The sequence below is a fragment of the Cotesia glomerata genome, linkage group LG4 (genome assembly GCF_020080835.1).
Source record: "Cotesia glomerata isolate CgM1 linkage group LG4, MPM_Cglom_v2.3, whole genome shotgun sequence".
Classification (NCBI taxonomy): domain Eukaryota; kingdom Metazoa; phylum Arthropoda; class Insecta; order Hymenoptera; family Braconidae; genus Cotesia; species Cotesia glomerata.
The window spans coordinates 25,323,494-25,348,174 of NC_058161.1; the positions used below are offsets into that span (position 1 = coordinate 25,323,494).

Below are 24,681 nucleotides of genomic sequence, written 5' to 3' on the forward strand. Positions count from 1 at the left end.
ACATTTTAAATTGATATTTTGGTACTTGAATAGTCTCAAACGGAAATTATTTCAAAGAAATTATACCTCCATCATAAATGTAAGAATACAATATTTTATCCATTTTATTTTCATAATTTAGTGATAAATTAAAGATTAGATTGACGAAATATTTTTTAGATCAGCAAATGCTTAAACACTAAATATCAGCGAAAAAAAAAATACAAAACTTATTGATATTGCAATACCAAGGCAATTTGATTGAAAGTTTGTACAAGTCTACAAAAATTGTATGAAAATTAAAAATTTAGATTAATATTCTAAATATTATTAGAAAATTTTATCAAATATATCAATAATAAATTTAAATTCATTTTTGGCTATAATAAATTCGAAGTAAGTTTCTTGGAGCGAACAAAATACGGAACCCTGCGACGCCTAGCGGCAACTTCGGAACTACTTATTTTTTTTCCACCGACACTAGTTACAGACGCGTCCAATAACTCGGCAGTACCATAAGCTCAATAAATAACTCAATTGATAGTTTTTTTAACAAGAATTCGCTCCCAGAAATAATGGAATAATAAATAATAGTTTAAAAATCACAATTATTTGTAATGATGGCTAAAAAGGCGATGCGAAGGATTTAGTTGAGAGAAAAAATTTTCATGAGACATATTTTTGTATAATATCAATTTTAAGTCAACTAAGTTGAAGACCACCAAAAATTAAATATTAAATAATCTGAAATATAAAGACACTAAATATGAAAGAAATAATTTCTTTCTTCAAAGTTTGGAATTAATATTTATAACCCAGATTTTACTTTTTGTATTCGAGTATTTTAGTTTATTTTTATTAATTACTTAAAAATTCATAGAAACAATTATTGTTATTAGTGCGGCGATTATTATTTAATTATTATATTTATTTAGTTAATAATATTATATTATTGTTACCGAAGGTATGATTAAATTAAGAAATTAAGCGTGTGAGAAATTATTATGAAGCCGAGCGAATTAATCGAGTAAAAGAAATTAATTGTAAAAGAAATTAAAAGACGGAAAATTATTCTAAGTTCCGAACAAGATTTAGTATGGGAAAGCGATGAATAGATATAAAATGAAAGAAATTGCGATTAAAATAATAAAGAATTGTGAATTTGATGAAACGAATGGATAGAAAATAAAGGAAATTACGCTTAAAATAATAAAGAATTGAGTTTCGAAAATAAAAACTTAGAATTTGGCGAGACGGATGGATAGAAAATGAAGGAAATTACGATTAAAATAATAAATAATTATTTTTAAATGCTCGTTTGATGACGCCGGACAGATGGCGATAAATTTCCAATTTCGTTCGCTTTAAGTAAAAATTTTAAATATGATAAAGTCCAAAATTTTGGCACGGAAAGGCAATTCTTTCTCGGGAGAATTACTCGGACGAATACTCTTCACCAAGTAATTCTAGAGGATGATACTCTACCTGGAGTCTGACCAAGGCCCAGGTAAGTATCGTGAACCGACCGGATGAAAGTGCTACTCCCCGTGCCGAAGCCTTCAGCTGAGGTACGGTAGGTGATCATAAGCCGTGTAGGTGGGAGCGAGGAGGATACTCTCCACTTGCTCTCAGGGTAGAGTTTAGGACCCCACAGGGATGACGGCTAGTCGCCCTGAGGGGGGAGGGGGTGTTATTGGGAAACTAGTTAGTATTTTGTAGACCGCGTTTTTGAGTTTGAACCGTGAATACCGTCGTGTATGTTTGGATAGAAAGTTTCTATTGTATTAGTGTATATTGCTTATATTGTTTCTTGATTTTGAACCGCGTTAATGATTTTGAACCGCGAATATGTGTGAAAAGAGTGTTCTAATGTATTGTTTATATTGTTTAATTTGCTTATATTGTTTATATCGTTTACTAACATGATCAGGCCAATAAAGAGGTTTCCTTTTTCTTTGATTTATTTAAAATGAAGTGTTTTGTTTATATTTTGTTATTGATAATGTGATCCCCGTTTATGACCCTGGACTCCGGCGAGCAAATTTCGAGCCGGGGACTAATTAGATAATTATATTTTGAAAACGTGGACGTTACATATTTTAGTTGAAATAAATCTTACAACTTCCACTGCGTGGTAGAAGACGCATACTTCTTTTGTCTAGTTCAACTTATATACAATACATTGAGCCAGTCCCATGGCTAAGCGGTATAATGCTTGTCATGCTTGCTTGGGACTGGTGAGGCGTGGGTTCGAATCCCGGTGTGAGCTGAAATTTAATTTTCAATGAACATCGGTGCTCGTAACTCACGCCGGGCTGTACAGGTTTGGGTTTTTCGATGGTTTCCCCAAGCCCTGTGCTACCGGTGGGGCACAGGCAAATGCGTGCAGTTTCCCCAAAGTCGGCCCATCGCCGCATTACTCTCCAGGCTGAAAAAGTATGTAATACCGCCAAACTTATTCTGCCAAACTTAATGTACCGATCAGCCTGGAGTCCCCTTCCGGTCTCGGCCGGACCCCCATCGAGATAGAAGTCTGAAAAGCGGGGTAAAAAATAAAAAAAAAAAATAAAAAAAAAAACTTATATACAATACATTGAAATTCAGTCTCGAAAATTTTAGTTCTCATTTAGTAACAACGCGGAGTTTAGGTGTCTTTTGTTATAAAATGACAACATGATCATCAGGGTTGCCAGATGCGGTGACTTATCGCCATTTAGGCTACTTTTAACAAGACTCGGCGACTAAAATGTTATTGAAGGCGACTCGTCACCGATAGGCGACTTTTGAAATTAAACAACAGAACGAAAATTTTTTTTTATTATTTTTATAAAAATTAATAAAGACTACGAAGAATTTTATCACAGTTTTTATGTTTCATGAATACTACTTGAAATTTAGTCATGTTAATGTTAATTTAAATATTTGTGGAATAATTTTAATAAGTTTTGTGATGATTTTCAATTGCAATACGTATAATTGCACACTTTTAGAGTGAGAAAGATAATAATTTAATGCTGATGATTGAGTGTGATTACCTGAGTGATTTAATCACAATATTACGATGAAAATATATGTTAATTTATCTAAACTAATTTTATATTTCATGAATATTACTACGTAAAATTTAGTCAATGTTTATGTTAATTTAAATATTTAAGGAATAATTCTACTAAGCTTAGTGACGATTTTCAGTTGCAATACATTTGATAGCGTAGTTTAGAATAAGAACTAAAAATCTAACGGACACTGCAAAGTCAAAAACCAAATTGGTAAATAACGGAACCCTAATATAACATATATGTTAATTTATCTAAACTAATTTCATGATGAAAATTTCACTTCATAAAATTTACTTGAATTTTGTATTCTAACTTATAGTTTTGTTAAATGATAATAATTTTATAATTTTCAATAAACCAGATTTGAAAAAAAAATTGTTATTTAATTTTTATAATTTGAATTGATCGCAGCGACTTTAGGCGACTTTAGCGCCACAGATCGGCTACGCGCCGAAAAGAAAGTCTGGGTACCCTGATGATCATTCGGAACATAATATTACATAATCCACAGTAAAATTTTTAATTATTCTCAACATTAATTATATAATGAGTGTTTTTTTCATGCCGTCTAGGTCAAATAACTAGTAGATGTTGTTCAAGTCAAGAGATGGATACTTCCATCTTCCCTTATTGGTTGAGAGATATCCTCTCTGTACATAAGTTCGATGGAAATCCATCAAACTTGAATACTAGTAAAGCTGTAAGCTTGTAGTATCCATTCGAGTACTAAAGATGTTAATTAATTGAAAGAAATGAAAGAAATTATTTTGAATGAGAGTAAAGACAGACTTTCGAAAAAATAAATGGGGTTGGTTGCCAAGCCAGGAATCGAACCTGGATCTCCCTGATAACATGTCAGGAGCTCTACCAGTTAAGCTACCGGGCCCCTTCCACCATCCACCTTTCTCAGTCCATTCTTATACTCTCAATACTTACTTTACTATCCCTTCCCTTTTACCCGAGTTACACTCATCATATATATACAATTCGGTCATGAAAACACCTTTAGTAATTTAATAACATTAATTATTTTGAAAAAAAAAGTAAATTAATTTTGCTGAAAATATTTAAGTACACTAAATTTCACTACTTATTTACTGTATTTAGTGAAAATATAATCTTTTAAACCGTCAAAATATTTAATAAATATCATTTATTATTTAACTGTAATTTATTAAGGCTATCTATCTGCAGAACATTAACATCAGGGTAAATTCTGAAATCAATTTAAAAATATATAAAATTTCAAAATTTGGATTATTATTTCAAATATTATCTGGAAATTTGAATAAATATCTCAATAATAAATTTTAATTTATTTTTGATAATAATAAATCTAAAGTAAGTTTCTTATAGTGAATATTAATTTTTCTTTTCACATTTAATTTACATTTAATGTTAATTGTTAATTTTACCCTCGAGTTAACGAAATTACATAAAAACAAAAAAAAAAGCAAAGATTGTGCATACACTGCTTAATTGTCTTAAAAATATTTTTAAGTACCATAATTTTGAATTTACATATTAAAAATGATTCCATTGCTATGAATGAAAGAATTGATCAGAATAACTTATTTGTAGTAAAGATAATGATAAAGTAAAAGACAATGCAGAATAACTACAAACAAAATATTGTCAGAAAATAATTTTTGTAGAAAATTTCTATTCCATTTTTAGTCAAAAAAGCCACTATTGTCCATCCACCATAAATGAATTCAAATTCAATATTCAGAATAAAATTTTAAATTGATATCTTAGTACTTGAATAGTCTCAACCAGAAATTATTTAAAAAAAATTATACCTTTATTATTTATCTTATCTTCTTGATTTAGTAAAATAATCATGGTTTACATTTACAAGATATTTATTAAAACAGAAAATTCCTCAATTATAAATATCAGCGAAAAAACGAAGAAAACTTATAAATATTGCAATGACAAGGCAATTTGATTAAAAGATTGTACAAGTCTAAAAAAATTGTATGAAAATTAAAAATTTAGATTAATATTCTAAATATTACTTGAAAATTTCATCAAATATCTCAATAATAAATTTCAATTCATTTTTGCCTATAATAAATCTAAAGTAAGTTTCTTAGAGCGAACAAAATGCGGAACCATGCGACACCTAGCGGCAGCTTCGAAACTACTTATTTTTTTTCTCCCACTGAAACTACTTACAGACGCTTGCAATAACTCGGCAGTACCATAAGCTCAATAAATAACTCAATTGATAGTTTTTTAACATAAATTCGCTCCCAGAAATAATGGAATAATAAATAATAGTTTTAAAAAACTAAAGAATACGCTTTTTTTAGAAATCTAAACTAAAAAATAGAAAATAAAATGTAATAAATTTGAATTAAGAATAGTGTAAAAAATTTTAATAAATATAGTAATTTTTTTAAGGAAATAAATTTGTTTTTTGTCTAAAATTTATGGTAAATGTTCTAAAGTCATACAAAAAAAAATTATACGAAAAACTCTGTAATTCTTATTTTAGAAGAAATGAAGTAGAATTTTTAGGGCTTTTTTCATCAATTTTCTTAAAAAATTATTTTATTATCATGCGATTTTAAACCTTCAAAATTTGGGATGAAAAATTATTATTTCATTTAAAATTAAGAGCGTGAGCTTCAAGCTATCATCGTCAAGAATTCGAGGTAGTGTTGAGATAGCGGATAAAATTTTATTAATAAAAAAATATTTTATAATAGATTGAAAGACTGCGGCAAAAAATGCAGTACAATTATAATATATTATATTTAAATTTCGAAATAAGCTAATCAAATTCGATGATCGCCTCAAGAAATTTTAGTTTCTTGATGGAGTTAATTAAAAAAATTCTTTTCAATTTTGTAGTTGATCAATTCGAAAAAATTGTTGATTCCACCCTCGAGTTAACGAAATTACTTCGAGAAATACATAAAAAAACTACATTTAAAAAATATTTAAAAGAAAATATTTTTTATTAAACAAATATTATTTGTGAATACTACTTATCAGTGGAAACTCAATATCTGGTCAAATTCTGAAATCAAATTAAAAATATTTGCAGTACTAGCGCAATCAAATTAAAAGATTGTACAAGTCCAAAAAAATTGTATGAAAATTATAAATTTAGAATAATATTCTCGATATTACTTAAAAATTTCATCAAATATCTCAATAATAAATTTAAATTTATTTTTGCCTATAATAAATCTGAAGTGAATTTCTTACAGCGAACAAAATCCGCAACCATGCGACACCTAGTGGCAACTTTGAAACTACTTATTTTTTTCTCCCACCAACATTACTTACAGACGCTTTCAATAACTCGGCAGTACCATAAGCTCAATAAATAACTCAATGGATAGTTTCTCAACAAAGATTCGCTATCAGAATGTTAATTTTTGTTTTCACATTTAATTTACATTTAATGTTAATTGTTAATTTTACCCTCGAGTTAACGAAATTACATAAAAAACAAACGAAAAATCAAAGAGCTCAGCATACACTGCTTAAGGAAATATTACCTTACAACGGTTCTCAACTTTCAAAAAAATTTCCCCCCATATGACCCAATGTAAAGCATTATAACTACAATATGAAGTAGTTGAGATGCAGTACATTTTTGCGCCTCCCCTCACATGCGCAGAAGTAGAAAAATAATCCGACTGCGTCTTTTTTTTGACTTGGCTACGTTGCATTCTCGCTCAGAATCGTTTGCCCCTTGAGACATGTGTTGTAGAAAAATTTAATGTTTTGAAATAATTATGAGGTTACGTATAGTTGGAGACTGCAAATAATAAATAATGACTTCACGGCTAAAGAATAGCAGATCTTACTTTAGCAATATTTCGATCGGTCTTGAGTGATAGAAAAGGTCTTGGTAAATTTAAATTAAAGAGTCTCAGTCAAGATTTTTTAAAAAATTCAGATGATGAACAACAATCATTCCATGACGTAGCTTATGACGTTCTAACTTTACAGAATTTAGTGGAAATATTAAATTTAAAAAATAATTTATTTACTTGTTATAAAAAATGAGACGTTTATTTGCAAAAACTATCTGATGCAAATAAAACAAAACATAATTTAAAAGTATTAACAGACTTGAAAGATATTATTTCGTTGAGAAAATAAATTATTTTCAATAAGTGCCTTTATAAAATATTTATTGAAAAATGTACTTTTAAATAAATAAATATTTATTATATTAATATTGTAGCTCTATTCTTGATTTATACTATTTATTATTTTACATATTTATTTTTCCTATACAGTAAATTTGTGCTTAACTATATCCATTAAATTTTTATAGTTATTTGAATCTGTTGAGCTTCTACTGTATTTTGAACTTCCCGCGCAGTGCAACGTTGCCAAGTCACTATCTCTCACTTATTAGGTTATAAGAGAACGCTTGAAAATCATTAAAAGTAACAAACTTTGAACATTATTTATAAAAAAATTAATACCGCTCGTTTATGTTTTTTTTCAAAAAAAATACTTGTTATAACTTCAATTAAATATTCTCAGTTTTTCAAAAAAATCCTAAGAAAAGTATGGTTGTTATTCAATAAAATGTTCGCTCTAACTACGGTCAGGATAGGGAATACATGTTAAATGTACGATTTTTGATTGCTAATATTTCGAAAATTAACACCGCAAGGACTATTAAAAAAAATTTATTCATATAGAGGACACTTAGAAGTACGCGTATTCAAAAATTGAGGAATATTGTAAGAAAAGTGATTTTTCACTATACCTCCTTGAATATCTTAAAAATATTTTTAAGTACCATTATTTTGAATTTACTTATTTGAAATAATTCCATTGCTATGAATGAAAAAGTTGATCAGAATAATTTATTATTAGTGAAGATAGTGATAAACTGAAAGACAATGCAGAATAATTACAAAATAAATATTGTCAGAAAACAAATTTTGTATGAAATTTCTATTCAATTTTTAGTCAAAAGCATTAATACTGACTATTAACTGTTAATAAATTTAAATTCATTATTCACAGTAAAATTTTAAATTGATATCATAGTTCTTAAATACTCAAACAACAATTATTTAAAAGAAATTATACCTTTATTATAAATGTATAAGTACAATGGATTATTGATCTTAATCTTCTTAATTTGGTGAAACAATTATGGTTTCCATCTACCCAATATTTATTAGAACAGAAAATTCCTCAACAATAAATATCAGGTAAAAAGAAAAAAAATTACAAAGATTGCAATGCCAGAGCAATTTAATTAAAAGATTGTAAAATCCAAAAAAACTGTATGAAAATTAAAAATTTAGATTAATATTCTAAATATTACTTGAAAATTTATCAAATATCTTAATAATAAATTTAAATTCATTTTTGGGTATAATAAATTTGAAGTTAGTTTCTTAGAGCGAACAAAATGCGGAACCATGCGACACCTGGCGGCAACCTTGAAACTACTTATTTTTTTCTCCCACTAAAATTACTTACAGACGCTTCCAATAACTCGGCAGTATCATAAGCTCAATAAATAACTCAATCGATAGTTTCTTAACAAAAATTCGCTCCTAAAAATAATGCAATAATAAATAACAGTTTTTAAAAACTAAAAAACACGCTATTTATAGAAATTCAAACTAAAAAATAGAAAATGAATTTGAATTAAGAATAGTGTGATAAATTTTTAAAAATATAAATTAATGATAGTATAAATAAAAAAAATGTTCTATTGTAAAAAAAAGCGCGGTAAATAAATGACTTAATAATGTTTTTAAGTATCATAATTTTAATTTTACTTATTTAAATAAAGCCGTTGTTATTTTTTTCTAAAATTAAACGGAAAAATTTATTTTTAGTAACGATAGCAATTATTTCTCATGATTGAGATAAAAGACAATACAGAGTAGTAAAAAGACAAATATTGTCATAAAAGAAATTTTTTATAAAATTTCAGTAACAATTTTTAGTCAACAAAGAAACTATTAAATTTAAATTATGAATAAATTTAAGTTCATAATCTAAAATAAAATTTTAAATTATTTTAATGCTTCGGAAACTGATTAGAATAAATTATACCTTTACCAAAAATGTAAGAGTACAATAAATTGTTCACCTTTAGTGAAATCATTATAGTTTACATCGACCAAACATTTATTGAAATAGAAAATTCCTCAGCAATAAATTTTAGCAAAATAAAAAAGACCATCTATTAATATCAAAGACAAAAAGCTAGCTATGGAAATATTGTACAAGTACAAGAAAATTGTATAAAATTGAAAAATTCAGATTAATATTTCGAATATAACTTGAAAATTTATTAAATCAATTTTTAAACTTAGTTTACGAATTTAGCGAAAGTACAATGTTTTTACAAAAATATTCATCGAGATAGAATATTCCCATGAAGTAAATATCAGCCATAAAGACAGAAAACCACCAAACAATATTACCGCCCTAGAGGAATTAATTCGAAATATTGTACAAGTATAAATAAATCGTGTAAAATTGAAAAATTCAGATTAATATTCTGAATATTAGTTGAATATTTTATCAAATATCTAAACAATAAATTTAAATTCATTTGTGATTATAATAAATCTGAAGTAAGTTTCTTTGAGCGAATAAAATACGGAACCACGCGACACCTAGCGGCAACTTCGGAACTACTCATTCTTTTTCTCCCCCCGGCACTACTTACAAACGTTTCCAATAACTCGGCAGTACCATAAGCTCAATAAATAACTCAATCGATAGTTTCTTAAGAAAAATTCGCTCCCAGAAATAATATAGTAAAAAATCGAAAACTTTTATCAATATCCATCATCTTTTCTTAGAGACGTACTTATTATTTTGCCACTCACGAACAGAAGTGTCCAACTAAGTAATTTCCCACTTTATATCACTTACAATTGAATAAACCACGAGATCTATTACTTTCTCAGTAGTTTGAAAAAATAACTCATAGCTTTTAAAGTTGAATAATATAAGACCAAACATAAATTCTAGTTCCGTCTAGTTCTTTTTTCATACATTATTAACCCACTTTAACCCGGTTCTTTTTATCTCCCATCCACATCAACTTTTTATTTAAAAAAGTTTAAAGAGACGTCCGTCGAATTTCTCGCTAGAAAACATTATATCGGATATTTCGTTACTGAAAAACCTTTTTATACCTTTTTCTTAAGCTCTATGCATATTTTATCACCGGAGAGTCAAGTGTTTCATGTAATAAATACAGGCTCAGTTGAAGAAAAAAATTATTGTTTTACGGTAAAAAATATTTTAGCAAAAAAAGTTCGATAGTATTTTATTTTAAAAATTCTTTGCAATATTGTTTCCTAAAAATTGAAATTTCAAATCTTTGTCACATTCAATCATATCTAACAATTATAATTCACATAAAAATAATACAAAAAGCACACTTATAGAAAGAAAAATAATCGCCGAACTTGTCAAAAATTTTTTTGAATCGAAAAAAGTGGTTTTAATAGCTTGTGGAAATTTTTAAAGTTTTTATGGAGGGACAAACACGATAACTTTTAAAAAAATCAATTTTTCAACTCAATTTATTTTTTAATCTTCTCATCTGCCTTTTAGAAAGTCGCGGATTGAAAATTGCAGCTTAATATTGTTTTTTTAATTATAATTAATTTTTTTCGGCTGGCAGTTGGAAAAATTTTCTGTCCTTTGAGCAGCTATATAGAAAAATTAATTAGTGTACAGCTTGAAGACAGCTGATACTATACTCAATTGTTTCGCTAGCCAACCGCCGGTAATACAGTCTTTAATTAGTCCTCTTTTATGATTCACTTATCGGAACGAAAGGGGGCGTTCAATTCGTGTGAAAAAAATTCTATCTGCGGGAAAATTTAAACACGCTTTAAGTTAAAATTGTAAATAAAATTAATTTCTTGTAATTTATTTGTAATTAACTTATTAAAATTATTTTTTCAATTTATTCGTGTAGTGTACAGTAGATAATTATTTTTTCTATCGACGTGTTGAAAGAAAAATAATCGCTATGCTTAACAATAATTTTTTTTAATTGATTAATTGCTATTTTTACACAAAGAAGTGGTTTTAATGGCTTGTGTGGAACTTTAAAGTTTTAATGAAGGGACAAACACGATAACTTTTGAAAAAATCAGTTTTCTAACTCAATTTATTTTTTAATCTCCTCATCTGTTCTATCGGAAGTTGCAGATTGAAAATTTCAGCTCAATATTGTTTTGTTTAATTATAATTAATTTTTTTTCGGCTGGCAGTTGGAGAAATTTTCTGTCCTTTGAGCAGCCATATAAAAAAATTTATTTATAAATCCAGCTTGAAGACAGCTGATACTACCCTGATAGCCAGCGCTTTCTCAGTAAATGTTGACTTCCAGCAGTTACGGTTAATTTATACATCAAGTTGGCGGTAATTCTTCACTCAACAACAGTTGTAAGCAAATTGGCGGAAATCTACGGCCGCAACTTGAATACAAGTTAACAATCAAACTTGTAGTTAAATTTCCTTTCAACTTTATTACAATTTGACGGAAATACTTGTAAAACAAGTTTTGACGTCTATTTGCAGAGTAAGTTATAGGTAACTGATAGGTAATCGCCCGCTTTGCCAACTCTTTCCGTCAAGTTTGCTTCAAATTGCGGACGTAGATTGACAGTAAGTTATAGGTAAGGTGGCTATCAGGGTATACTCAATTGTTTCGCTGGCCGACCGCCGGTACTACAGTCTTTAATTGTTTCTTTTTTATGATTCACTTATCGGAACGAAAGAGGGCGTTCAATTTGTGAGAAAAAAATACTATCCGCGGGAAAATTTAAAACGCTTTAAGTTAAAATTGTAAATAAAACTAATTTCTTGTCATTTATTTGTAATTAACTTATTAAAATTATTTTTTCAATTTATTCGTGTAGTGTACAGTAGATAATTATTTTTTATCGACGTTTGATATTAAATTATTAAAAAATTTAAAATAGTACTAAAGTTAATAATAAAAAATTATTTGTTATCATTTTTTCTTGAAAAATGAAATGATTCTTCCTTTAATAACAAGCAAAGTACCACATACCAGAAAATAGCCTTTTTAAAATTGGATGTCCGGTCCGAAGAAATAAAATGAAACAAAATAGCGTGACTCATTACCAGAATTACTCCATAACAATTTTAACCTCCCAGTTATCGCTACAGCCACTTTAACGGTGTTGCTTTATTTCTAAATATATATTTTTTTATTATTATTTAAAAAAATATAAAAATACAACACGCTTCCACTTACCTCTTTAGTTAATGGAGGTAGTGGTCTCTTTCGTCTAACTTTCAATTTGCGACGCCTCGATAACTTCCTCGTAGATTTAATTTTACAACAAGTAATAAGTAACAAGTAGTAACAAGTAACTAGTGAGAAAGGAGAAAAGGCGTTAATTAAAAATTTTAAACTTTTTTTCCTAATGAGTTTCGAAATGAGTTTACCCATTTCTGGTGGGGTAAACTTTTACTCGATTTTTTAAGCTCCTTCAAGCAAGTCTGATACTTAAGCGCCTGCAAAGAAGGAAAAATATTGTCCAACGTACCCTCAAATGACGTTTAGTTGGAATAACGATTCAGTTATTTGATTTAAGGAGTCATTTATTTAGCTCGAACATACAACGAAAAGCTCTCGTAAGCATACGCAGTTTTCTTAGCAGAGGCAACTGTTTAGTCAACGCGAGGACCTGTATAGCTAAATTGGCTATAAAATAGATCGTAATCGGCTAGAAGATCGCGAAGTTTGCGCAATTGTGCCTCTCACAGAAATCTTTTTATTTTTTTAGGTTACTAATTCGTTGATTCAGCTTTCCGAATTATTAAATTTAAAAATTTAGTATCTTTTATGTAATATAAAATTAATAATTATAATTATAACTCGAATGCTCCGTTGAAAAATTTAATAATAATGATGAAAATATTTATTGGGAAATGAATTGTACTTGAATTACAAGAACTTAAAATATATTTGAAAAAATTTATTTAATTTTCTAAATCGTTCTTAAGTATTATAGAAAATAATTTTACAAATTTAAAATTATTTTATTAATTATCCAACTGGATTTTAATTTTATAACGGTTAGATTGATGTTAATTGATAATTATTCTTCTATTTAAATATAATTTAATTGTTCATAAAATATTTGTAGAATAGTAATGTCTCGGAACCAATTAAACGCCTAAAATAATTCAACGTTCGTAATTTTGAGGACTCGACGTGAGAAAACAATGTATAGCTAAATTGGATATACGATAGATTGTAATCGGTTAGAAGATTACGGAGCTTGCGCAATTGTGCCTCCTACAGAAATCTTTTTATTTTTTTAGGTTACTTATGATTTTGTTCTTAAAACTATCAAAACATTTGACCCGCATACAAATTAGTACGGCTGAAAAGTTACTAGGTGAGGAAAATCGATTTTCTTACACAGAAAGAAAAATTTCTTGACTGGAGAACGAAATTCTTGGCTCAAGAAAATTTTCGGATGCCTGAAGGAAGACCGAAGTTGTGTTGGCCAAAGTAAAAATTTTTCTTGAAATTCTATTCTTGATGGAAGTAATTTTTTCTTAATTCAAATTATCATAAATACTTGATACAATAAATTTTTATATTTGATCAAGATTTTTAGATACTTTAGGGAAGCAGCGTCACCTACTTCAGTTGAGAAAAAAATTTTCTCACCTTGAGAAAATTTTTCTCTTGAATATTTGATACCCAATATATATTATTTGAGCGTACAATTATACATATTGAATGAAAAAAAATGATGAAATATTATTTGATCTTCCCATTTGACATGTTAATTAATAAAAATATTAGTGAAAATTTACTTCTATCTTTATATTTAATTTTTCGGAGCAAGAAAGATATTTTCTCAAGACAAGAAAATTTACTTCTATCAAGAATTAAATTTTTTAAAGCAAGAGGCTGAATTTTCTCAAAATAACAAGATTTTCTTGACTTAAATAAATTTTTTTGGATCAAGAAATGTATTTCTTAAAGCAAGAGAATTAATTTTGTTGGAATAAGTGAAATTTCTTGTGTCAAAAAAAAAATTTTTTTTTCGCTCAAGGTAATATTTAGGAAGAAAAATATTTTCTTGGCTCAAGTGGACCTTTTTAACTTCCCGCTAAGAAAATTGAAAATTTTCAAAAATCAGGAAGTTATTGGATTCACCCCGTTTTTCGAAAATCGAGTTTTCAACGCATGTTGACGTTTTGAGGTTTTAGGAAGCCTCCCCGAATGTTTCCGCGATGATGTCCGTACGTCTGTATGTATGTGTGTGTGTGTACGTGTGTGTGTGTGTACGCCCGTATGCATACCTCTCATAACTTTTGAACGGCTTGACCGATTTCATCGCGGTTGGCGCCATTCGAAAGGGCTTGACTAAACTTAGATTTTGAGCATAATTTGGATTGATTCGAACCAGTTGATTTTGAGAAATCTCAAAAAAACTGCAAAAAAAAATTTTTGAAATGTGGTTTTTTTGGAATAACTTTTATACGGCTTGACCGATCAATTCTAAAAACTAATCAGCTTTTAACATTAAAAAAACACGTCGATTGCCACTAGCCCGGTCGAAATCGGTTAATTCGTTCGTGAGTTATCGTTAACGAAAAAAATCAAAAAAATCGTTTTTTGGGAATTACTTTGAAATTTCTTGTTCGATCAATTTAAACTTAAATGTCCTTCATGGGGCTTTAAAAATTGCGTTAAAGGCCACCAACTACGAAAAAATCGGTTCATTCATTCAAAAGTTATTGCGGTTTAAAAATTCGAAAAATAGTGTTTTATTCAACTTCTAGCAGATTTTTGAGCTCGAAGAAACAAAAACGTAATAAGTGTAGGTTTGTGCGCTTAAGTATGAAATGAGCGGGAAGTTGCAGGGATGGCCTTTAGGGTCAACCGTTTTCCTAATTTTTTTCTGTGTATTGATTAAAAAAAATTTTCTTTACAAATTAATAAAATATAAACTATTGATAATAAATTAAGACAAAATTAGAATGAATTAGAGAAATTAAAAATTTTTTTTATCATTTTCCCATTTTGCATGGAATGCCCTTATTATTATTATTATTATTATTATTATTATTATTATTATTATTATTATTATTATTATTATTATGATTATTATTGAATTATGAAAAAAATTTCAAGATATGATTATAATTATTATTAAGGTAGTTTGGGCTCCAAATGACTTCAACTAGACCCCATATTTTTTTATATTCATTCGTAAGATTATGATTCAAGGTAGTTAGGCCCAAAAAGCAAAAATTCAAGAAATCTACCAAACTCCGTATAGAAGTAGTTAAATACATAATACACATGCTGTTAAAATTTAGAGACGATTTACCACGTCTAACCGAAGATAATTGCAAATGAAAATGACATTTTTACACAGGCGGTATGGGAAAAGAGAGAGAAAACCGCGAGTTTTATTATTTTTGTATTGAAGAAATTTTAAGAATTTCACGAAAAACTAACATTACTTAGATTAATACATGTATAATTACCCTACAAAATTCTGGAATTCCCTACCACATAGTTTTTGAGAAATCATTGATAAACTAGTAAAGTAAACAAATAAAGTCATGCGTGGAAGTAAGTGAGCAATAGCCCGTAAGAGAGGCAGCACTAGTGCGTGACGAAGACAGCAGTAGCATAAACTATAGGTTGGGAAAGAACTACTTTAATATCCCAGTCAGCATCCAAGTCAGAACGATTTCAGTATGAAGTCTTTTAAAAAACTTCTTATAGAAGTCCTAATGTGACGTCTTAAGGAGCTCTTTTTCACGAGGTCAGAACTAAGAGCTCTTAATGAACTCATAAGTTTGAAGTCAATTTTCTGACATCTAACTGAGTCCCTTTTTTGGACTTCTTTTTGAGTTGCGTATAATGAGCTTATAGACATTATAAACAAAAACACTAATTTCTTTTTAATATAAAGCTGTCAAAATCTTATTCATTTTTTATTTATTACTTTCCTGATTGAGAAATTAAATTGAAAATGATTAAAAATAATTCGAATTAAATGATTTAAAACAATTTGAATAGATTAATATATAGATATACACTTGGCATAGGTTAACTCATTTCTCTTAATCCAGGTAGATTAAATTTTTCAAAAATTTTAAATTATATTATGAAGTAATAGGCAATAATGTTAAAATCTGGTTCGTAATCAAACTAATTTAGATAAAATAATAAAATTGGATTCTAATCTGAAAAAATTATGTGAACTTTCTACATTTAAGGAGTACTTTGCATGTATCAATTTTAAATATTTTATTCGAATTTAACGATATCTTATAACTATATACTTATTAATTATTGTTGAATTTTTAATATTCATTAATTTATCTATTAGATTTTATATTTTGAAAAGTAAACAAAATTTATATAGACTATTTAAAAAAATATTACAGGTAGACTTTTGAATATTTTTTAGTACATAAATATTCGTAAAAGTTACTTTTTCTCTATCAATACACAGTATCAAATAGAATAAATAATATAGACAATGATCGCAACATTTCATCACTATATAAACTTAGCTTATAAGAATAATGAGATGTGTAACGACATATCGTTTGAACAGCGTAAGGGGTTAGGTATCGCTCTAGCATGCGCGCGACTCGGGTTCGAATCTTAGTTACGGCAATCGCGATGTTCACTTTCTCTCTGTAAACCGACAATATTAGGCCTAACTAAAATAATAAACATTCGAAATCAGCATCGGTGCTTCGTGAAACTCTGAATTATTTTTCATAATTTACTTTTATTATTATTATTATTATTAATATTATTTTTGTTGTATTCTTATTATTGTTATCATTATAATAGCGTATAGAGATCAAAAATCATTCATTTGTGCGAGTTCAGAAAAAAGAGCTCTTTAAGAGCTCGTTTTGATGAGTTCTTAAAGTCTACAATAAGCGGCGCATTCGACCTCTTCAGAAGGTCTTAAAGACGTCTTTTAGACGTAGACTCTGACGTCCAAATCAGAAATCTGAGCTCATTCGGAATAACTTAATACGTCATTTTGCTATCTGGGATATCTATTGAAAAAAAATCAGATTTTTTTACCACACCGTTTAAGAGATATAATTAATTAAAGTTTTGCAAAAATACACGGTCTCTTATAAGTGTCCTTGTTCAATAACTCCGGAAATGGAGGATTTATAAAAAATCGGCCAACTTGACCCAATAAAAAAAACTTTCCAATAGATAGAACAATATTTCATACATATTCTATCAAAATTTGATAACGATTTACCACATAGTTTTAATTTAATTAATTTTTTAATATCAAAAATTGGTTTCTATCTTTGTTGTTTGTCGGAGACATTACTCCCCCATCTTTATTAGGGAAAAAATGGCGACTTCTCGGTGCGCGGCAAATTTGAAATTGAAATATAATCATAAAGTTTTTTTGCATTAAAATTAATTGTTATTAAACATACACTAAAAGTTCACGTAAATTATAGCAGATTTGATATATTGAAGTGATATTTGCAAATTTAAACAATAAATGAACACCGTGAGCAACTGTTTTAAGTACCGACCTTACATAACCTATAACAGTTGTTATTGTTTTGACAGCCCAGTACTTGTCGGTTGATATTTTAATAGTTATATTATTATAATTATTTCACCATAATTATGAATTGAATTTAATCAATTAAATTCTGATTAGAAATAATTTTATATTTTATACTATTTTTCGAGTGATCTCTTGCAAAAAAGAAAAAAAAATATCTATTAATTTGACCTCGGAATGCGACGATCAAACACCTTAAGTAGATTTCTATAATTTTATAATTATAATAATAATAATAATAATAATAATAATAATAATAATTTTACTGCGGAATTTTTCTTTTAGATTTATCTCCCCAACAAATACAAGTAATAAGATACGATAAAGCCATTCAATATCCAATATCAGAGCACAGAGTAGCTCACGCAGATTTCTTATTATCATATATAGCCTTGGGTAATTTTTTCCGATAAAAAGTTTAATCTGATAGAATTTCTCAATAAAAATATTTTAATATTACCTCATTGCTCTTTCTATTGCGACAGGGACAAAAATGCTTGACGTTTCATTGGATTACTTTTGCTTTTGGTTTCAAAGTTAAAGCAATTCAATAAACATCAAATTGTTCCATCAGAAGTATATTTAATACAAGTCAACTTTTATAACGATCTATTTTTCGGGTGATTGCTCGCTGCTCAGTTTTAGAAATATGATAGGGCTCGTTTCTATTCACAAAGTCGAGAAATTCGTACACAATCATTATTATTATTATTATTATTATTATTATTATTATTGTCATTATTACTGTTATTATGAGCATGCTGGTAGTCGCGGTAGTTATGGATTTTAGTTTGCGGAAGCTTAACTATTTCCATATACCTAAAAGTTTTAAACAATTTTCCTCAGAATTTCATGAGCTACGTCTTGTTATAATGCGTATATTAACTTTGTTCAAAAATTTCTATTGTTTCTATTGTTGTAAAATTATTAACAAAATTTGTCATTTATAAAAATTATTTATAATTCAAAAATATTATCTTAATAAAAATGAAATAAAAAATATATTTTTAGATTATGAGGGCGTGTAAAAAAAAAATTCCCGTTTAAGTAATTTTGAAATTTGGTCAGAAAATTTCAAAATAAAAATTCTGTCGAAATTAAAATTCTTAAACAACATGAAAAACAATTTTATTCAAATTTTGAAATTTAATATTTTATACAATTGAAGGATCTAAAAGAAAGGTGTCTTATGATTTTTTAATAAATTCACTTTTTAAAAGTTATTAAAGGCTTAACTTGAACACATTCTAAATTTTAAGATTTTCTTTTATTTTTGGAGGAATTATCTATATTATTAAGGGAATATTATTAAGAAATGACCTTGTATCTTGTAAACTATTGAGATTTTTGAAGATATAAGCTCACCCCAACATTACACTCATCGAGACCTTTCATTTGAGTACCCATATCAATTTTTTCATATATTTATATATATTATATATATATATATTAGGGTGGCCTAAAAAAACCGACTATTTTTTTTTTTTAAATCTCAAGTGAAAAAATGTTAGTTTTTAATGTTTTAAGAGCCCTCTCCAAAAGACAGCTTAAAAAAAATTTTTTGAGAGGTCGCTCCAAATTTTTAAAAATTTTAAAAATCATTAAAAATCGAATTTTTTTTTTTAAATTTTTTTTCTCGTTACGTTATAATTTTATAGACCAAAAAAAAAATAAGTTTCTGAAAGTTTCAGTTCAAAATTTAAATTTTGAAAGGTCACTCATAATTTTTTATTTTATTTTTTTTTAATTAGTCATATCTCCGACTTTAACTGTTGGGAGTGGTACGGTGGGGATTTTTCGGTTTGTAAAAATCTCAACCTACGCGGCAAGGGTCAAATCTCAACTAAGCTGATTTCTAGGACCAGCTTGGGATTCGAACCCACGCTTGGAAGTTGATTAAATAAAATTATTAAATTAAAAAAAATTATTTTTTCTATATTGTGCTTGATTTTTAGTTCATCTCGTGATGTATTTTTATCAATTATGGTACTAAATAAAAAAAAAAAAAAATGCATAGAATTTTAATTTGAATAGTAAAAGGTCGCTCGAAAAAAATCTAAACTAATGCACTAATAAATTGAAAAAAATTATGAGCAACCTTTCAAAATTTAAGTTTTGAACTGAAATTTTCAGAAACTTATTTTTTTTTAGTCTATAAAATTATACCGTAACGAGAAAAAAAATTAAAAAAAAAAAAGTTCGATTTTTGACGATTTTTGAAATTTTAAAAAATTTGGAGTGACCTCTTAAAAATTTTTTTTTGAGCTGTCTTTTGGAGAGGGTTTTTAAAACATCAAAAACTAACATTTTTTCACTCGAGACTTAAAAAAAAAAAAATAGTTGGTTTTTTTGGGCCACCCTAATATATATGTATATATGAAAAATATATAAAAATGCATGTGGGTACTCAAATGAAAGCTCTTGATGAGTTTAACATTGTAATAAGCTTATATCTTTAAAAACGTCAATAATTAAGAAATGACCTTGTATTTTGTGAACTATTGACATTTTTAAAGATATAAGCTCATCTTGACATTACACTCATCAAGACCTTTCATTTAAGTACCGACATCAATTTTTTATATATTTATATATATTATATATATATATGTAAATATGAAAAATATATAAAAATGCATGTGGGTACTCAAATGAAAGCTCTTGATGAGTGTAACATCGGGATGAGCTTATATCTTTAAAATTGTTAATATGTAAAAAAGTACAGTACAATTTAACAAAAGTCATCATTTAATAAAGCAAAATTTTATTTATTTATTGTTCACAAGTCACAAAGTGACAGCAACGTTGCTAGTTATTATTATTATTATCTCAGTGATTTTTACAGTAATTCTAAAAAAAAACTTTCTTCCTTATTTTTCAAAATAATATATGTAATTTTCCTGAGTTAGCTCACGCCTTTTGTATGTTTGTTTTAAAATTAAAAAAAGGTGATACCTCTCGACGATTTTTTACCCGAGCGTAATAAAAAGCTCTTAACGAGCAAGAAGCCTGTTTTTTAAAGCAACACCCTGACAGCACAAAGGAAAACAAACTCGGGTAAGAAAAACACTCCTTTGGGATAGGTCATGTGCCTCAACTTTAGTATCAACCCGACTCGGTCCTTTGTCACAGTCGCCATCTCTCAACCCTAAAAACCGAGTGAACCCGAAAAAACAGGAGACCTTTAGCAGCCCACGCAAACTTAAATCGAAGTTAAGCAAACTACTTAAGTCACCTATTGCATTATTCAACAATTTTAATCATTTAAATTTTATTTAAAGACTGAATTAAGCGGCTCTTAACCCGACCGCAACTGAAACCAAGCCAACCACGGACGCTTTTATGTTGCGCTTAAATTTCTAAGCTTATGAGACTTTTAATCGTAATTACGCTGACAGTTTTGACCGTCTGACGTTTAATCGGTTTAAGAGAGAGAATTTTGGTATTATATTCTGTGATAAAAATAATTATTGTACAGTAAAATAAATTATGAAATTATCGAGTCTAATTAAATGAAAACAGTCCATCGCTATTCTGGGAATAAGGTAAAGTATCCAGTACTTGAACACTTATAAAAATGGGACCACTACTTGAACAGACTTTTCGAGTTGTTGTAATACAAAATCTGTAAATTTATTATGAGTAATATGCGCATGTAATAATTATTCAATGAAACAGTAATTTAATAATTTATTTCTGTAAGTTTTTTCAATTATAAATCAAAACAATTATATTTTTGTTAACTTAAAAGTTTACATGTTGAGAATAGCCGATAGATGCTATTTTTTCATGAAAAAAATACTAAAGGAGTATCCCATGCGAAATGGGAAAATTACTAAAATTTAAAAATATCTAATTCATTCTAATTTAGTCTTAATTTATTATTAAAAGTCTATATTTTACTAATTTGTAAAGAAAATTTTTTTTAATCAATAAGAATAGTATATTACACTATTAGGGCAGAAAGTTTGAGATTTCTGCAATGCGCGCCATGATGCCCGAGGCGTAGCCGAGGGCATCACGGCGCACAGTTCAAAGCTCTCAAACTTCTGCCCGTGTAGTGTATACTATTTTTCTTTATAGCCGGTCGAAAGTACGTAAAATATTTCATGTACTGTATCGAAAAAAAATTGATGCCTGCCCCCGACATTTGCGGCACGAGCGAAGCGAGTGCTGCTGGTCAGGGGAGGCATCAAATAAAAAAAAATTAATGTAAAATCAAATAAAAAATAATTAAAAAACATTTTTTTTTTTATTTTTAGATGAAATAAAACTGAAATTTCTTGAATTCAACAAACATAATAAAGATTATTCTCGGTTAAAAATAGAAAAAACGAGCATATTATCTGAAAATTAACAATAATTAATAAAAATCAAATTAAATTTTTGTTACTGCGTACATTTTTCTAAATAATTCATTAATTAAATAAAGTTGATTCATTTTACACACTGTCAAACTGAATCTCAGTACAGTACAACCTGGTCATAAAGTTACATCGGATGATCTACTCACTCTTACGACAGTTATATTTTTATCTATATCTCTATCTATATATGAAATGTTTCATGTAAGTAGAAGAAAGAAAGAAATATAACCAAGTTGTATTGTACCATCAATCGTAAATGATCAGCGTAAACAAAACATAGTTAGTAACAAATGACTAATGTCAGTCGCGGTGGCGAAAGCATTTGCTCCCGCTGTTATAGAAGGCGAATATGTAGCTTAATCAATGCACGAATCTTTAACTTTTTGCCGCGAAATAGGTGCAAAAGATGCGTACTTTCGACCGAGGTATAAAGAAAAATCGATTTTTCTCTCCTAGTAACTTTTCAGCCGTACTAACTTAGTAACGTAGTATCCGGGTCAAATGTTGTTTTAATAGATTTAAGAACAAATTCATTTTATGTTTGTTATTAACTAACATATTTATTATTACAGTTTTAAGAACAAATTTTTTTATGTTCGTTATTAATTAACACCTACGTTTAATAAGATCGTGTTTCAGCAAGCTAAATCCTTTATTTGTGTTTTTTAATTAGTTTTTTTTTAATTATCCTAAATAATAATAATTTATAGTTAAATATATAAACAATAATATCTCTAAGGTTGAAATAATATAAAAGTTTTTTTAATAAACAACTTGATGTAGACATTTTATACTTGTCCCACCAGTAACAAATGCCTGTCCCACCGGTCAAAATAAAAAAATTTTTTTAATTGTTTCTACGTAGGTAATCAGTTTAATCTAATATATAAAATTCTCGTGTCACAATGTTCGTTCCCATACTCCTCCGAAACGGCTTGACCGATTCTCATGAAATTTTTTATGCATATTCAGTAAGCCTGAAAATCGGCTACTATCTATTTTTCTAACCTCTAAGTGATAAGGGGTGTTCACCCAAAAAATTTTTTTTTTATTTTTTTGATTAAATTTTTTTTTTTATTTTTTTATTATGTGGCATCAAAAAATACATACAACTCTAAATTTGCACTTTTTTTATCACCAACCCTTGCTTTTTAATAGTCATTTTCATAATTTTATCATTTTCTATCCCGCTCGATAACATCAATTATTATCACTTGGTAAGTTATCCCCTCCATGTGTCTACCGGTGTCACTTCTCACCCTGTAAACAGCACGGAGTAGGGATGTTACCTCTACAGTTTTCGGCTATTATTAGTGTTTATGCTTCAAACGTAGTAGTTAAACATTTTTACTATCTCAGTGTAACTCTCATATCAAATATATTCTCGAATAACTTTATTATTTATTTATCAATAACTAATATTATTGAATATAATTAATTATTAATAACTAATAAAATTATTAATTTTGAGTGTAAATCGCACGATCAGTTAATTAAGTGACTTACATAACCTCTAAAATACTCAACACGTGTCACGAGTTCCCGCAAACAACGGCTATTGAGTTGTAAGTATAAATTATTTTTTACGTTTATTATAAAATCAAAAATTATTCTTTCTTATTTATAACGAAAATATTGTTGGGAATGGTGAAAAACGAATTCGGTGAAAGTTCGATTTTTATTACAATTGGGAAATTTTTTTTTGTGTTTACTTATAAGAGCTCTAACTTCGACAGAATTTTTTTTCACTATTTCTAACAATATGTATTTTCGATATAATTAAGAAACATAAAATTTTTCGCTTTCGTGAAACTATCTAATTTTTACATGTATATTTAATGTAATCAAAGATAAAATAAATGATTAATATAATAATTAAATATAATAATTAAATAATTCAATCAGTTCTATTCATGTGTGTTTTGTATTGTGCAGTGAACAATGCCAACTAAACGCAAAGGGGCCAATTTGAGCCGTGATACAAATAAATCTAGAAGCATTCGAAATAGAAGCGCCCAAAGAAATAGAAGAGCCCAAAGAACCGAAGAACAAGTTCAGGAAGAAAATACTGGAGCGCGTGTGAGAATGGCGCAATTGCGTCAAGAACAATCAGACGATACACGAGCTGAACGCAATGAAGTCATGAGATTAGAACAACGACAATCACACCGTTTTACTGTCAATAGACGCAGAGCGAATGACCAACAACGCCAACAGGCACATCGAGCATTTGTAGCTATATCATTTCCGCGTCTAGCATTCCAGTATGAGCCCGATATTGAATATTATGCTCATTCAAAAGTAGTAATTGGTGCTATGGATAAAGAATGCCCGTATTGTCATGCTTTGAAATTCAAAAATGAACCAGCCGGGATGTGTTGAGCGTCAGGGAAGGTACAACTACCTGTAATTGAAACACTACCGGAACCATTGAACGGTTTGCTTATCGGCACAGATCCAGATTCTAACGTGTTCCTGAAGTCCATTCGAACATTCAACTCATGCTTTCAAATGACATCGTTCGGAGCAACAGAAATAGTTCAAAATACTAATGCAAATGGTCAACAATATAATTCTACATTTAAAATCAGAGGCCAAGTTTATCATAAAATAGGCTGATTGCTGCCAATGCCAAATGAACCACATAAATTTTTACAA

General features: G+C 28.2%; 1 protein-coding gene across 1 annotated transcript in view; it reads left to right on the forward strand.

Moving 5' to 3' along the window:
• LOC123263232 (dopamine receptor 1-like) overlaps positions 1-24,681 on the forward strand; it is a 122,424-nt gene that overhangs the window by 82,784 nt on the left and 14,959 nt on the right. The window lies entirely within an intron of this gene.